We start from the raw sequence: 16599 nt of genomic DNA on the forward strand, positions 1-16599 counted from the left end.
GAGCATGAGTTTGTGGGGTGTGGAGAAGGGGAGGTAGATTCCTTGCTGAGCAGAGAGCCCAACACAGGACTCAATCCCAGGACCCCGGGATCATGACCTGAGCCAAATGCAGACACTTAACAGATTGAGCCAACCAGATTCCCAGTTCTCAATCAACTTTTAAAAACATTAAGTTACCTTTGAATTTGTTTCCATCCTTTTGGTATTATTTTCAAAGCTATTTAGAAAACAGGATAACCACTTTTATTCAAAAGTCACTTTAGGCGGTACCTGCATGGCTCAGTGGTTGAGTGTCTGCTTTTGGCTCAGGTTGTGATCCCGGCGTCCTGGCATTGAGTCCTGCATCAGGCTTCCAGTGGGGAGCCTGCTTCTCCCTCTGCCTATGTCTCTGCTTCTCTCTCTGTGTCTCTCATGAATAAATAAATAAAATCTTAACAAAAAACCCAAAGTCACTTTAGGATAATCTTGTTTGTGTTGATTTGATTTTACTGTAGCCTCCGAAAGTCATTTTTGTTGACAGACCAATTACATCTCATTACATTTCAGGAAAAGGAACAGCAGCACCCAGCATTCCCTTCCCACTGCCTGCCACAACAGCACACTTAGAAAAGCTATGACCTTTTCCAAACCAGAAAGAAATTGCTGCCTGTAAAAGTAATACCCAAACCTCAAGGTTCCCATCATTTAACATAGTTTATTCTTCCTCAGTTAAACCTGGCATTTACATGGGAGTTAATGAGATTGCAGAAAGATCAATGCTTCAAGTGCTACATGGAAACTATTTTCAAAAAGCCCATGTATGGAGTAAGTCAGCTTATGATAAGAATAGATCAAAACATATGCTGGGACATGACTTCATTTTCAAGAAAACATACTCAGTTGAGAACCTGAAAATGTCAAAGGAAAGACCTATGCAATCCTTCTGTTAAATGGAAAACTACTGGGAAGTGAATATGGGCCCCTGTGTACGGAATAATTCAGTATCTTTTCCCCTGAAACAAACACAAAGACCTCTGCAATCCTCAGGAAAATTTCTGCACATTTATGTATATGTTTGTGTTTATGTCAAAGTTCTCGGATCTTGAAGCTTCCATACCTGTAGCCTATATTGTCCCTCAGCATCCAGCTCCTATAAGAATAACCACAGGAAGTGATGCAAATAAACAAGGTGGCCTCAAGAGAAGCCCAGGAACAGCAAACTTATACATTGGAGAGATTGTCAACAGGAAAGAGAAGACAGCCAAGAAGGAAAATTCTGAATACATACAATTATATGTGTTACACACTGGAATGTTGCTCTCCCTAAATGGAAAGAGCTGCACGCTGGAGATGAACAACTACGTTAATGTGCAGTTTTGCTACTTAAAAAAATCATATGGCTCGTCCTTCTTCACCTGAGAATTTGGAAAGTGGATGTAAATCTCTCTAGCTGTGACAGGGGAACTGCGTGTTAGTAGCTGGAATGCTGACTGAGGATCCTGTGTATTATCTTACATTTTTAAATGTTTTAGAAAGCTTGATTTTGAATGGAATGGTCCTTTGTTGTTTTATGATCCCTTATTTAAAAGGGTCTGCCTCTGTCTTTAACTTCATAAGGAATTATAATAAAATGTATTTTCTTTTAAAAAATAAAGAAATCAATCCATCAGAAGACAGGTGATTGTACACAATGCTGCTGCACATGTGTGTAGCCTTTTCCTAATTACCTTGGATATGACCATGATAGAGTAGTATCAGATACCATGCCTGCGGCTTCAGAATTCAGTATGGTTGCATTACTAAGATTTATAGCTACAAATTTGACCATTTCCTCAGAAATATATGCCTGTGAAAGGAATAATAATAATAGATACTATATTTTATACATATCATTTCACAGGAGAGGCCATTGCATAAAAAGATAAAAAGAAATATACCAAAATGGTAATCATAGTTGTTTTTATTTTATTTTCCCTCATTTTCATATATTGTACAATGTGGTTAAATTACTTTCCTAATTAGAAATACATGTACACATTATAAGATTATCAAGCTATGTACACTGAACACTTTGCATTTTATTATAGAAAAAATATTTTTCAAAAGTTACTAAAAATGGAATGAAATGTATGTGCAAAACACATACCAAGAAATCAATTTTGTTATATTTCTTTTTCTTTTCAAGATTTTATTTTCAAGTAACCTTTATACTCAATGTGGGGCTTAAAGTTACTACCCTGAGATCAAAAGCCTCATGCTCTGGCCAGGCACCTCTTGTTATTTTTCTTGAAGCAAAAAAAAGTAAAAAGACTTGAGAGACATACCAATTAAGTTCAATATGTGGAATTTGTTTAGACACTAATTTAAACAAATCACCTTTGTATAAATAATTAGGGGATTCAAAACTGAATTTTTGGTAATATTAAGGAATTGTTGTTATATTTTTAATGGATATAAAATTTGCATACAACAAAATACACAGATCTTAAGTGCTCAGTGTGTCAAGTTTTAACAATTGTATCCCCTTTAGCAATTTGGGTATCTACCTCAAAAAACAAGATGTAGGTGTAGAACATTCTTGTCACCCCAGAAAGTTCCCTGTGGTTCCTTTCCCATCAATAATCCTCCACTCTTACCTCAGGGCAACCAATATCTGGCTCCTAACACCATTGACTAATTTTGCCTATTTTTAAACTTTATCTAAAAGGAACCATGCATGAATATACTCTTTTGTGTCTGGCTTCTTTCACATATCATTACATTCACCCATTCTGAGTGTAGTTGGATGACTTTAACAAATTTTTCCAGATGAGCAATTATGTAATCTAGTTTTAGAATATTTTCATCATCTCAGTAAGATCCTTCATTTTTGTTTTCAAGTATTTCCCAAACCCACACCCAAACCAGGCAACTACTAATCTATTTTCTGTCTTTACACATTTGCCCATGTAAATTAAATCATGCAATATGTGACCCCTTGTGTCTGGCTTCTTTCACTTAGTACAGTATTTTGAATTTCATTAATATTGTAGCCTAGATATGTCCCCCTTAACTTCTATTGGCTAAATAATATTCCATGGTGTGGACATACTTAGTTTTGTTTATCCATTCATTTTTTCCATCCTTTCGTTTGTTGATGAGTATTTTGGGTTGTTTCAGTTTTTTGACTGCATGAAAAATGCTGCTATGAATACTCATTTGTAAATCTTTGTTTTCACATATGTTTTCATTTATTTTGGGTTGTAGAGAAGTAGAAGATGAATTACTGGCTCATCTGGTACATTTATGTTTAACTTTTTAAGAAACAGCAAAACTACTTTCCAGAGTGGTTACATAATTTTAAATTCCCACCAGCAATGTATGAGGGTTTTAGTTTCTTCATATCCTTGCCAACATTTGTTATTGTCTTTTTGACTACAGCCATTCTAGTGGGTATAGATGAAAATGTTTTTGAGAGCTATTCATGTTGTCACTTATATTTAGTAGTTCATTCTTATTTGTTGCTCAGTAGCATTTTATTGAATGAATATTCCATTTTTAAAAAAATTCATTCTCCGGTTTATGGGCAGTTGGATAGTTTCAAGTTTGGGACCTTATGAATAAAACATTAATCTTCCTTAGGTATTACTTAGCAAAAAAAGCCTCAGGCCTAAAAGATAATAAGGTATCAATGCCTAACACACAATGTCTCCTTAAAAACTATCCTTTATGTGTATGGTATAAAAACAAAGAAAAACACTATCCTTCTGGTAGCAGAGAATATTATTGTTACAGTTAGTAATATGACCAAATTACTGTCCTATAATTTGATTATTTCAGAGAGAAAAAAGTCTTCAGAGTAAGGAAATGTTGCCAGTTAGAGCTTTTTCTCCCTAAATTGGGTAATTCTGATACAGACTAAATCTTGTGAGATTCTGATGGTAACAGTTGTACCATCTAAGAAAAATGGAGAATCCATGGGAGAGGAAATAGAATTCATAAAGAACGCAACTTTTTTTTCTCCTCTGAGCACTTTGATTATCCCAGGAGCATGGAAAACTACTTAAAGACATTGTAATCAAATTTTATTAAATCATTAGCATTATTTTCAATCTCTTAAGGAGACGTAATAACTTGCCCAGATAATGGATGAATAAATGAGAAACATTATTTTTAGATACAGACTTTGAATGTATTATTTTTGTTCTCATTTGTTAGAAATTCATTTTTATATTTATTAGTGATACCACAACTGCCAACTATCAGCATTCTCATCTATGATGGATGCCAATTGTAAAAACCACAATAAGGACACTCCAGAAAGGACATAATCTAGACTCAGTCACATAAGATAACTGATCATTCTTATGTCAGAGGACAGTCTAGAGAAAATAGTTCATTCTAAATATCATCTCTAAGAATTATTAACATTCTCTTGGGGCAGAGAAGGATGCCATTGCCTGTCAGCGGCTTTGATAGCCAGACTTTCATTTCCAGGCACACATAGTACTCATTTAAAACTTACAAAGATATCAAGTAGATAATGTCTCTTTTCTTCCCAAGGCTTGATTGATTATTTAATTCTGGTGACTTTCTACTTTGTGAAGATGTGATTTCATAAGAGTCATTTTATTTTATTTTTTTTATATAATAGTCATTTTAATTCCCTAAGTCTGAATTAGAATTGAAGTGTCCCTTTTTTTGTTATTAATTGTGAAATCTTGAGATTCATTTGACTCATTTTTGAATCTTATATACCAAAAATGACACACTCCAGGCATCCTGAATTGTTTAACTTTATCCTGTACAACTCTAGATTCGTGAATTGTACTTAAGCTCAGCTGAATTGTTAGTGATTATGGTAAGGGTAAATGGCTCTAGACAGTCCCCAAATCCTGTATCTCCTTAAATGAAGGATTTTTAAGCATCACAAAAGTACCTGAAATTAGGTGTTTGCCATGCATTAAATTAAAAATAATAACATCAGTGAAATGTCTATTTCCAAATGCTTTTTTTGTACTTAAAAGTGAAAATTTTAAGTCTTTGAAAGTTTGTTTTATGAATAAGCTTTCAGTGGATTTAAGTATTTAAATTTCCCTTGTTTTGGTAGCCATTATCTAAAAATTATTTACTATTTTTCCTCAATTTCTTTGGGGAAAATTAAGTTCAAATTATTGAATTACTACATAAAAATGACTATTCTTTTCAAAACTTTCCATATATAAAAAAAATATATATATATATATATATAATTTTTTTTTTTTTAAGTAGAGACCTTAAAAAGCACTTTCTTTGCATGGTATCAAAAAATTCCAGCTGGGGTACTTGGGTGGCTCAGTTAGCTCTTGATTTCAGCTCAGGTCATGATCTCAGGGTCATGAGATTGAGCCCCACATAGAGCTTCATACATAGTATCTACTTAAAATTATCTCTCCCTTTTTACCCCTATCCCCGCTCACATGTACTCTCTCAAAATAAAATAAAAGAAAACATGTTTTTAAAAAGTCCTAGTTAAGTCTCTTATTTTCATATTTGGATGTTTCCCATGGATGTGTCAATGTCCAAAGCAAAATTCAACTACATATAAAGAATAAAACATGTCTCCACATAAGTGATTACGAGATGTTGTATGTGAGATAGTGAAACAAACCAACAACAGCTTTTGAATATTCATTTTTTTATAAGCTCTATTTAGACTGTCTCACTACTTGTAAAGGGCAACAGATGAGCTATTGTGGATAAGCAACTGGGTTCACTAAAAATATATTGAATTTTGTGAGGGGACTATCTTACCTAATGAGATTCACAAGTTTGTAGTTTTATAAGATCTCAAGATACATCCTGTGGAATATTGACGGTTCACAGAGTTACTGTACACATTTTGTAGATGAGAAAAATGAAGTTCAGGGAAGGTAAGTGACTTTCCCAAGTCTGATTCAAACCAGGTCTGTCTAACAAAAAAACCTATTTCCTTTCTGCCATATGTGGGGCTTTGAGCACTGACAGTGAGCAAACATTCTGGGTGCAGGTGATATTTGCCCTTTTTAATCCAAGCCTGAGCTATGAAATGAAAATAATGAAAGAGTCCACAAACTCATAACAGCAATTTTAAAATCCAAAAAGCCCCAAGCTACGTTTCATAACTCATTTGGCAGTGAAACCTGACATAAGCTAAATTAATTTGGTAACAAAACTTGGCCTGAAATGTAAAGACTACTCATAGCTATTTATTTATATCATTTATGCCATTTAGTGTGAATTTCCAACATTTTGTGGCATAAATATTTATTTTTTCACTACAGGATTCTTTCCCAGACCAAATGGCAGTTGTTCTGTAATACTCTGTAAATACACGGTATTACTTTTCAAAAGCCTAAAAAATTTTGAACTAACATACATCTAGCTCCAAGAGTTTTAGACAAGGAATTTTTTTTTCTTTTTTATTTATTTAATTTTTATTTATTTATAATAGTCACAGAGAGAGAGAGAGAGAGGGGCAGAGACACAGGCAGAGGGAGAAGCAGGCTCCATGCACCGGGAGCCCGACGTGGGATTCGATCCCGTCTCTTCAGGATCACGCCCTGGGCCAAAGGCAGGCGCCAAACCGCTGTGCCACCCAGGGATCCCTAGACAAGGAATTATAGACCTGAATAATGAATGAGGATAATGATAATAATAACAATGATAGTAATGGTTAAGTTCTATAGTTTTATCTCACTTTGTCTTTTTTATTTTTTTATTTTACTTTTTAAAGGTTTTATTTATTTATTCATGAGAGACACAGAGAGAGAGGCAGAGACACAGGCAGAGGGAGAAGCAGGCTCCGTGCAGGGAGCCCGATGTGGGTCTTGATCCCAGGTCTCCAGGATCACGCTAAAGGCAGATGCTAAGCCGCTGAGCCACCCAGGGATCCCCTATGTCTTTAAAAAAAAAAAAAAAAAAAAGATTTTATTTATTTATTGTTTAAGTAATCTCTATACCCATTACAGGGTTTTAACTTACAACTCTGAGATCAGGAGTCGCATGCTCTACCAACTGAGCCAGCAGGGCACCACTTACCTTATATTTTTTTACAAAATTGAATATATAGATATATGTGAGTGTGTGTATAGATATAATACATAGATTATATGTATAATCTTATATATAGCATTTGTCATCATAATGTGAATACTTTCTAACTTCTTTAAATAGGTTTGCTATGATTATCTGTTTAGAAGGAAGGAAAAACATGAGTGAACTCTTGACTTCATGATGTTTTTTGGATAAATGTATATCTGACATCATGAGTTTTGACTTCTTAAATAGGAAATTAGTTAAAACAGAAATAGAGAATGCTGTTTTGTATATATGGGTGTATCTGTCTGTGTTTCTTTTTTCTGAGTTTTTCTTAAATCCAAGCCCCTCTGATGATTTGATTTAAATAGGGATGGCATTAAATTTTTATTTTGTTGTCTTAATATAGTTAAATTACTCTAATAAATGAAGGGCCTTAGTGATCAGTGTTATGAAACAGAATTCCAGCAGATACTAAGAAAATGACAGGGTATAATTCTCATAAAAGCATAAAAAGTGTTTCTTTGTCTCATAAATTATGGATGATCAGTTGTACATATTTAATCACAGTATTTCTTTACTCTCTAGAAAATTTTAAATTTAAATCAAGTTTTCAAATACTAGTTGTTTTCTAGATCAGTAGTTTTCAATCTCCGTTTTCCGCCTCAGAACACATTGAGGATACAGCATATTCCCTTCTGTAACAGCAATTCACACAATAAATTACTATTTATATAACCAGCAACCATTCCCATGTTTGGGGTCCAGCAGAACCAGACAGTGTCTCAACTTGAGTTTTAAAAATCACCTCACACATTTTATATATTTCCTTTTCAATGTTCTGGATGCTTACTTCCTACAAGCTTGCACTCTGCTGACCTAGCTTGCAGGCCTAGGGTGAAGGGAATCTAGAATGGACAACAGAAAAGGTGGATCATAAATATCAGCAGTAGCCTTGAGACCATTTGCAGCAGTACTGACTGTAGTTTGTTCTGAACTGAATCTTTTACAGAGATTGTGGCCAACCACTATCTTGAGGGTTCTGGACTGGACCTAATGTAGGGCAACAAGTTGTGGTACAAGGGTATAGACTGTCATAAATAGTTCTTTTCTTTTTTAAGATTTTATTTATTTATTCATGAGAAAGAGAGAGAGAGACAGAGAGAGAGAGAGAGAGAAAAGCAGAGACATAGGCAGAGGGAGAAGCAGGCTCCATGCAGGGAGCTCAACACAGGACTCGATCCCGGGTCTCCAGGATCACGCCCTGGGCCGAAGGCAGCATTAAACTGCTGAGCCACCTGGCTGCCCATGTCATAAATAGTTCTTATGCTCAGCCTCACATGCTTTCAGCCATCTTCTACTCCAGCCATTACCATGGCAACCAGCCTTTGCACAGCTCCGACAACACCCTGCCTAGGCTCTGCCAACTACCTCCTGCTTTCTGCCCTGGAGCCTCTTTGATGCCTCAGGGTGGGACATACCCAGGAGTTTATAATCAAAGTGATCAGAATTTAAAGGAGCCAATATCTTTTTGAAAAAAATAATTAATGGGAAGTGGGGTGGATAAATGCTGCCACCACACTTTAGGAAGACAGTTCTGAGAGATATTTTATAGTTCCTCAGAATGTCCCAGGAACATCAAGCCTTGGGCACTTACGATGATGATCAATGCGGTAACGTGTGCTTTATTTCCTTCTTTCTCTTCTGTTTTCTGGATCACCTCCCAAATAAACTTCCTGGGCGGGAGGCGGGAACAGTCTTGCCTGTTCCATGTTTTATCAATGGTTTCTAAGACCACACTCAGGCTTGATGATTTGCAAGAAAGGCTCAACAGAACTCAGTAAAACTGTTAACCCATCGTTACAGTTACTACAATGAGAGGATACAGATTAAAATCAGCAAATGAGAAGGTGCATGTGACAAATCAGGAGAAATCAGGCACAAGTTTTCAGGTGTTTCTTCCTAATGGAGTTGCACAGGGATGTACTTCATTCTCTATGTAATGATACATGATAACACATGTGAAGTATTGCCAGCTAGAGAAACCCACTCGAGCCTTCTTAGCCATGATGATTATTGCAAATCAGTCATGTATGCATGCAGTGCCCACATGACAAACATTAACTACTCACATTGCAGCTCTCCAGAGGTCAAACTGATACAACATGGTCCAGGGCCTTAGTCATACAAAAACATGCTTAACAGGCAGGATATTCCAAAGGCTCAGAGATTATCATCCAGGAGCTAGGCCAGTCCTATAAAGATAGGCTTTCTTTGGAATATACAGGGTTCGAGCAACCCAGACCTGCTGAGTTAACCCTTTACTGTATCATGTAGGTTTTATTTATTTTATTTTTTAAAAGATAGATTTATTCATTCATTCATTCATTCATTAATTCATTCATTCATTCATGAGAGACACAGAGAGAGGCAGAGACACAGGCAGAGGGAGAAGCAGGCTCCATGCAGGGAGCCTGACGTGGGACTTCATTCCAGGTCCCCAGGATCAGGCCCTGGGCTGAAGGAGGTGCTAAACTGCTGAGCCACCTGGCCTGCCCCAACATGTAGGTTTTATTTCCCAAACTAGAGCACTAGAGCATAAAATCCTCAAAAAAGGATTAAATATATATATTAATATATATATTTATATACCCCACCACCACTAAGTGAATATATGATTTGTTGTCCCTTTGCCAGAGTCTGAGAAAATTAGCATTCCTGAATTCCTGGACCTAGTTTTTTCACAAGAACATGTTTTAGGAGCCCAGGAGAGGCCGTGCCTGGTGATGGGCGTGGGTCTCAGCCTCCGTGCCCACCTGCCGGCCCTCCCTGCCTCCCTCGTGGTTGCTGAGGAAGGAGAGGCCGCTGGCTGGGCTCGCTCCCAGGCTAAGGTCAAAGCATTCCTTAGGACCCAGCTCGGTGATGAGCCCCCCGTCTCTCAGGACATCCTGCTTCTGTTCCTCCTAAGACCTTCTGGGGAAAGCATCCTTCTCTGAGATACTCTTCTTGCTAAATCCCCATTTTTCATTTCATGAAATTCATGTTTTCCTTTGGGTATTTTAGCAATGACCATGAATGAAAGCCATGCTGACATTCCTTCCCCCTGACTCGTTAGAAGCTATGGACCTCAGAAAGATGGAGCGCTTCTCTTTCAGGGTGATTTTGATTATGACCATTTCCAAAGCGTTTGAACTGGAATTAGTTGCTGGGTTGGGCCACCGTGAACTTTCGAGGAGAGAGCCGCCCTTAAGGGATGGTGGCAGTGTCTGGTCCCGAGAGGAGCCTGCATTTCATCACCGGGCTTCCCACTTTGTGCCCTCCGTAGGGATCCAGGACAGTAAGGAGTTAAACAAAACTTGCTGTCTGAATGGGGAAACCTGCATGCTGGGATCCTTCTGTGCCTGCCCGCCCCTCCTTCTATGGTCGCAACTGTGAGCACGATTCTCGAAAAGAGAACTGTGAGTCTGTGCCCCATGACACCTGGCTGCCCAAGAGATGTTCCATGCGTAAATGCTGGTGAGGCCAGCTATACTGCTTTCTGCAGACATTTCTACCAGGGTGTGATGGCCACGTGATGGATGAGCACTTCCTGGTTTCCAGGATTCCAAGATTAACACTGTCTTCGGGCACCACTTTTTTGCTAGCTGGTATCTGCCTTGCTCTACAAAGTTACTGTTAGTGGACACTTGCATATGCAGTATTTGTTATGCAAATTTCATAACCTGTAAAGGCTGTCACTCTAGTGTCTTAACTAGAGATGATCATTTGGTCATTGCCTTGAAATAGTGAATAGATTTTCATCATAGTCCCTAATGTACTACTTTCTTCTGCCCTACCCTCCAAAAACGTCAGCCATAGGGGCAGCTGGGTGGCTCAGTCGGTTAAGTGTCTGCCTTTGGCCTGGGTCATGTGATCTCAGGGTCCTGGAATTGAGACCCGCATTAGGCTCCCTGCTCAGTGGGTTGTCTGCCTCTCCTCCAACTCTCTCTCTCAAATAAATAAATAGCATCTATTTTTTTTTAAAAAAAGAACATGTTTTAGTATTATATTTTAAAGAACATTCTAGGTCTGCTGTATTAAAATAGTTTGACATCCATGTTGACTGCATGCAGTTATTATTCACCTCCATGAAAAGCTCAAGGGTTTCCACTCTTGTTGACTCTCTACTCAAATCTGGGTCAGAGTCAAGGGCAAGGTTATTTTATTAGATCACAGTGCCAAAGAAGAATTTCATTATTAAAGCAGACGGATGAAAACTCCAACCTTTCCCAGGTTGGGAGAAAAAAAGAATCATTTCTTTTTGACTCTTCCTTTTTGGCTCTCTTCCACTCATGGACCCCAGAACAATTAAATTAGAACATCTGGAGTTGGGGATGAGGGTCTTAGATGGTTTGTAATGCGCAAATGGGACTAAGAACCACAATATAGAGTCAAGATTTGGGTGGGGTTCAGGCAGGCCGTTGCAGAAGAATCGTTTTGACTTACTTAGGTGTAACCAGTTATAGCCTAATCCTCACTCAAAGTGTGGTCCATAGTCCAGCAGCATTGATTTCACCTGGGAGCTTGTTAGAAATGCAGAATCTCAGGCCCTCTTCCACTATCTCAGGCTCCACTCAGAATCTGCATTTTAACAAGATGATTTATTTGTATATTTTCAGAAGCAGTGACCCAGGCAACAGGATTTCTCCTTGTACTCTAGGGCTCCATGTCAGGGTTACAGCCCAAATCTCTGGCTGGTAGGTGTTCCTTGGCCTGGGACATTTCTTTTCTTTTCTTTTTTTTTAAGATTTTATTTATTTATTTATGAGACACACAGAGAGAGAGAGAGAGGCAGAGACACAGGCAGAGGGAGAAGCAGGCTCCATGCAGGGAGCCCGACGTGGGACTCCATCAGTGGTCTCCAGGATCAGGACCTGGACTGAAGGTGGCGCTAAACCGCTGAGACACCAGGCTGCCCAAGGGACATTTCTTTCTTAGAGATGACTGGTGATGGATGGAATCAGGTTACTGTCATTTTCATTTCACTCAGTCTCGCATCTTTACTTGAGTTATTTGCAGCAAAGAGAGGAATGGAAAATCGCCAGAATTGATTCCATCAATGACATCAAATTATATAAGAAGAAGATATATTAACAGTGGTTTTTCATTATACTCAAGAAGTTTGTTTTCTTACAAAGTAGAGATAATAAGATTTCAGGGAATTGGCTAAAAATTTTTCAATGACTTTTAATGAATGGACTTGAGGGAAAGAGAGGTTAGTCTAGTAATTAATATCCCATGATCATTACACTGGGGCACTAAGCTATTAAATGGTAGTCTCATGCCAGAGCTAGACCTGTCCTAAAGTGGTTACGGACAAACCTGCTTATCTCAGGTTCTCTGAACTGACCAGCCTTGTCTCTGGACCATTCGGCCAGCAGCAACCTTAAAGTAGGACGTGAGATTCTAGGATAATGGCTTACAAAACTCAGACCTTGATAATGATGCTAATGAATCTTTTTTGAATACTTACTATGTGCTAAGCACTGTTCTAAGAGATTTATTTATTTATTTATTTATTTATTTATTTATTTATTTATTTATTTAAAAGTAGGCTCCAGATCCAGCCTAGCCCAACGCAGGGCTTGAACTCACAACCCTGAGATCAAGATCTGAGCTGAGGGCAGCCCCGGTAGTGCAGTGGTTTAGCGCCGCCTGTGGCCCAGGGTGTGATCCTGGAGACCCAGGATCGAGTCCCACATCAGGCTCCTTGCATGGAGCCTGCTTCTCCATCTGCCTGTGTCTCTGCCTCTCTCTCTCTCTCTCTCTGTGTCTCTCATGAATAAATAAATAAAATCTTAAAAAAAAAAAAAGATCTGAGCTGAGAGCAAGAGTCATACAGTTAACCAATTGAGCCACCTAGGCCTCCCATTAGAGTTTAAAAAGTATTAACTCGTTAATCCTCACAACTCTTTGAGATACTATTATTATTCCTTTTGTACAGGTAGAAAAACTGAGGAGCAGTGAGGTTATACAAATGGTAAACGCAGGATTCAACCAGAGTGGTCTGGATCTTCTACACGAAACACTAGATCTCACTGCATAGAGAATCAATATGGAAAAGGAAAAGAGACCATCTGACGGTCTCTCTTGTCCATCTGGGGAGCATTTGTAAGTTCCACAATTAGATGAGAGAAAAAATATTCTTTAGTATATCGTTTACCTCCCAATGCAATGCAATGCCTTTAAAAGTTTAATGTCATACAAATGAGTCAAGGATCTTGTTAAAATACAGATGTGGACTTGAAGATCTAGAGTAGAGCCCAATATTCTGAATTTCTAACTAGCTCCCAGGTAATACTAATGATACTGGTCCAGATTCACACCTTGAGTAGCAAGGCCAAAGGATGCATAAATAGTTTTTAATGCATAAACTCAGGCTCACCTCTTGTTGAATAGATTTTGTAAGAAGCATTTCACTCCAGAGGCCTGTGAGGCTGCTCCTAATTGTTTAGAGGATTTAGAAATGCTCTCCAGATGGGCAGAGGGAGAGTCAGATGGTTCCTGATGCTGGTGGTGATAATTGGAATATTTTTTATTCTTGTAACTTAGTGTCGCTGATATGTTTAGGATGGAGAATACCTCCAAAGTATGTTTCTTACCTCACTGACGATAATAGTTGTTAATATTATTTCCTTAGTTGGTACCTAACTGCTTATTTCAATCTGCTTTTTCAACTCTTATTTTCAATCTGCTTCATGTTTCAGATTTTACCAAAATAATGAACATATTAACCAAATGGGTAGTAAAGAATAGTAATTTAATTTCATTGTAGACACAAATTTTATCGTTGTGTTATAAGGAAAACAAGGATAATAATGCTTTATAAGATTATTTTGAAAAGATGCTGAAGCATGTAGATTAAATACCATTTATTACCTGCATGGCACAAGGAAGCACAGGTTGCAAAATAATATCCCTTTCAAATTTAAAAGTTAGGTATTTTTGTAATATGATGTTTTATTTAAAAAAAGAGGAGCAACCTGGGTGGTTCAGTTGGTTAAATGTCTGGTTCTTGATTTCTACTCAGGTCATGATTTCAGGGTCATGGGATTGAGGCCCAAGTCAAGCTCTGCACTGGGCATGATACCTGCTTAAGATTCACTCTCTCCCTCTCTCACCATCCTCAGCTCCCTGCTCATGCTCTCTCTCTCTTAAAAAAAAAAAAGTGAGGTTTCATACCAGCATATATAATATGATGTCAATAATACACACACACACACACACACACACACACACCCCAAAAGAAAGAGACAAGGATATGTACTGAGATTATCAATAGTTATATATGGGCGGTAGGATTATGGATGGTGGATTTCTATAATGTATTTGTAGAAACTTTTTTCTACAATGAACGTATAATCAAGGAAAATTATTAAATTTAATTTTAAAGAAAATAATGTGATCTATAATCTCTTCATTTTAGTTAAGCCAATAAAATATATGTATATTCTGGCCAGTAAGACTAACTTATTTAACACTAGCAAATCAGGAGAGTTTTTTCCCCCCAATTATAATTCATTTATCATCAAGCTAAAGATTTTCAAATTGTTCTTAGCAAATTTGTAGCACCTCAAAATTATTTTCAAATTCCCAACAGTTTATTCTGTGCTGCCATATTTTGCCTTTATTATGAAGTTTAAAAATTCCCTAACACCTTAAAATTCCCTGGGAAGGAGGGGAATGTTTTGATGTAGATACAAACCAAACTATTAGCTGATTAGCTTTTTTACTCTCCAATAGGGAGGTGTGAACATGAAATAGAAAATATTTATAATCAGTTTTCTTACTTGTGAGAGTAAGGATTTTGAAGCCAACATAAAATAAACACTGTTTTACATACTTATGGAAATAAACATTGACCCATTGTGTGTGAGTGGTAAACATTTATTTTTTTAATTAGAATGTTTAGCCCACTTATTTAATGTAATTACTGAATTTTGTTGTTTTTTTTTTTTTTGAGTTTGCACTCTTTTTTCCCCAAATTTTTATTTAAATTCTAGTTAGTTAACATATAGTATAATATTAGTTTCAGGAGTAGAATTTAGTGATTCATCACTTATCTATAATACCCAGTGCTCATCATAACAAGAGTTCTCCATAATATCCATCTGGATGCTAAACATTTAAAATTGATTAAGTGAGGATTCCACTTTGTTCCAACTTTTTTTTTGAGAACTGGGAAAAGCCTAGATTGATATGAAAAGGTGGTCATGAGTTCTCGATCTCCTTTCAATATTTATTCCTAGTGGAAACTGCATAGGTCAGAGTCCATTTGTAGACACAGAATCCACTCTAGGTAGTGTAAGTGGAATGAGATATATTACAAGGTATTTAGTAGCTCATGGAATTGTTGGGAGGGCTGAAATAACAGACTTCAGTAGCATTCTTGGGTCATCTCCTGAAGGCACATCATCACAAGAACTGGGTTGTCAGGGCAGCTGCTGCCCCTGACACAATCAAAGAGCTGCCTGTTGAACTGGGAAGCTGGATCCATGCTTCTCTAATACAGTACACCCTGCCTTTCTCTCTCCCTACTTATCTCCATTCCAATTCAAGTCTCCTTGAAAGTTCATCCAACTTAGCAGACTCCAACTCAAACCCAAATTCTTAGATGCAAGGAACTCTCAGAAATGTAGTTCAAAATTTCTGAGCCTCTTAAGGGTGGGAAGACACATTAAAAATATGTCAGAATGGATGGTGAGTTAGCCAATTGGGCTCCATTACAGTATTTATATAATCACCTATGGTTGCATTATACATGGTAATGAGACATCAAATGTATTTGCTTTTGGCTACAATGGTATCAATTCTGTCTCCTTCTCTTTAGATTTCTTTCCCCTGATCTAGTAGGAATTCAACTTCATTTTCCCTATTTCTAAATTCTTTAATCCCTTACTTTAATTCTCATGAACCAACAATTACTTCTCAGTTGAAGTTGTTTGTTTCATAGGCAGAATCTTTCAAAACATGGAATTTATGTGAAGGAAGGACAATACATTTTCCTTGATCTAAATTAAGGAACTATTGGTATAAACACACCCCAAAAATACATAAATGGCCCAATTGATGGTAAATGGTTTTCTCCCATTGTTTTAAAGAAACCAGAAAATGGCCCAAGAGTTCCTTATGAACATGAGATTTCTTTTTTTTTTTTTTTAAGAGAGAGAGAAGACTTGGGGGTGGGGACAGAAGGAGAGGGAGAGAGAGAATCTTAAGCAGGCTCCATGCCCAGCGTGGACCCTGATGCAGAGTCCAATGTGGGGCATGTTGCGGGGCTTGATCTCAGCCCCACAACGACCTGGAGATCATGACCTTAGCTGAAATCAAGAATCAGACACTTAACTGACTGAGCCACCCAGGGACCCCATGAACATGACATGTCTGAAGATTCAAGCCAACCCTTCTACTCACCTCGAGGCGGAAGAGTTTAGTGAAAGGAACAAAATTAGGAAGGATACATACAATCAAGCAACATGGCCATGCAATGTTTTTCCAAAAAAGCTAAAATTAGTTCAACTTCTAAATATATAAAGCCTAAATCAC

The 16599-nt window shown here is 37.5% G+C and overlaps 1 pseudogene; it reads left to right on the plus strand.

The window, feature by feature from the left end:
• The first annotated feature begins 10134 nt into the window (after positions 1-10134).
• LOC119874411 lies at positions 10135-10693 on the plus strand (annotated as a pseudogene).
• Positions 10694-16599: the final 5906 nt, after the last annotated feature.

This window comes from Canis lupus, chromosome 13, assembly GCF_011100685.1.
Source record: "Canis lupus familiaris isolate Mischka breed German Shepherd chromosome 13, alternate assembly UU_Cfam_GSD_1.0, whole genome shotgun sequence".
NCBI lineage: Eukaryota > Metazoa > Chordata > Mammalia > Carnivora > Canidae > Canis > Canis lupus.